Raw genomic sequence first — 1,317 nt, forward strand, 5'->3', positions numbered from 1 at the left:
GCACACCTCTTGGTAGCCGGTGCCCAATTTTTTTTTTTTCATTTTTTTTCTCCCCAAAACACCCACACCTGCTCCCAAAAATTATAATATATACTTCCCAACCATCCATTGCCATTGGAATTGTGTTTTTGCCCGATTTTCTATTTTTTCAACATTTTAATATTTTAATTATTTAAAAAAATTGTAAAAAAATAATTATTTTTATTTTTTTGTGTTTTAAATTCGTAGACCCCTTCTTTACATTAAAACAACCATGCACACAAAATTTCGTTCAATTTGGACTCATATTCTTCAATTTATGCTCAAATATGTCTCCCAAGTCCATGTGCATGCACCATGCATGCACCACGTGGGCACACCTCTTGGTAGCCGGTGCCCAATTTTTTTTTTCCATTTTTTTTCTCCCAAAAACACCCACACATGCTCCCAAAAATTGTAATATATACTTCCCAACCATCCATTGCCACTGGAATTGTGTTTTTGCCCGATTTTCTATTTTTTCAATATTTTAATATTTTAATTATTTAAAAAAATTGTAAAAAAATAATTATTTTTATTTTTTGTGTTTTAAATTCGTAGACCCCTTCTTTACATTAAAACAACCATGCACACAAAATTTCGTTCAATTTGAACTCATATTCTTCAATTTATGCTCAAATATGTCTCCCAAGTCCATGTGCATGCACCATGCATGCACCACGTGGGCACACCTCTTGGTAGCCGGTGCCCAATTTTTTTTTTCCCATTTTTTTTCTCCCAAAAACACCCACACATGCTCCCAAAAATTATAATATATACTTCCCAACCATCCATTTCCACTGGAATTGTGTTTTTGCCCGATTTTCTATTTTTTCAATATTTTAATATTTTAATTATTTAAAAAAATTGTAAAAAAATAATTATTTTTATTTTTTGTGTTTTAAATTCGTAGACCCATTCTTTACATTAAAACAACCATGCACACAAAATTTCGTTCAATTTGGACTCATATTCTTCAATTTATGCTCAAATATGTCTCCCAAGCAAAAATCATATATGTTCCTGGCAGGCACCTTTTTCCTCAGAATGCTCCTTAGGGAGCTTCGGGGGGTCCGAAGTTGACGTGAGGGGGTGGGTCTGGTGGGCACCGTGGGTGCACACTAGGCCCATTTTCAGCGTCTTTTTGTGTTTTCACACTTAGCGGTGCGGCCATGGGGCTTCTTGGTGCGTGTGTATGCTTCTTTGACCATGTTGTCACCGAGTGTGCATTCGTGTTGGGTTGAACTGTGTCTAGCGTACGTGATAGTGTGTGAGTGGTGATTTGGTTGTTTGTGTTGG

The sequence above is a fragment of the Humulus lupulus genome (genome assembly GCF_963169125.1).
Source record: "Humulus lupulus chromosome 8 unlocalized genomic scaffold, drHumLupu1.1 SUPER_8_unloc_23, whole genome shotgun sequence".
NCBI lineage: Eukaryota > Viridiplantae > Streptophyta > Magnoliopsida > Rosales > Cannabaceae > Humulus > Humulus lupulus.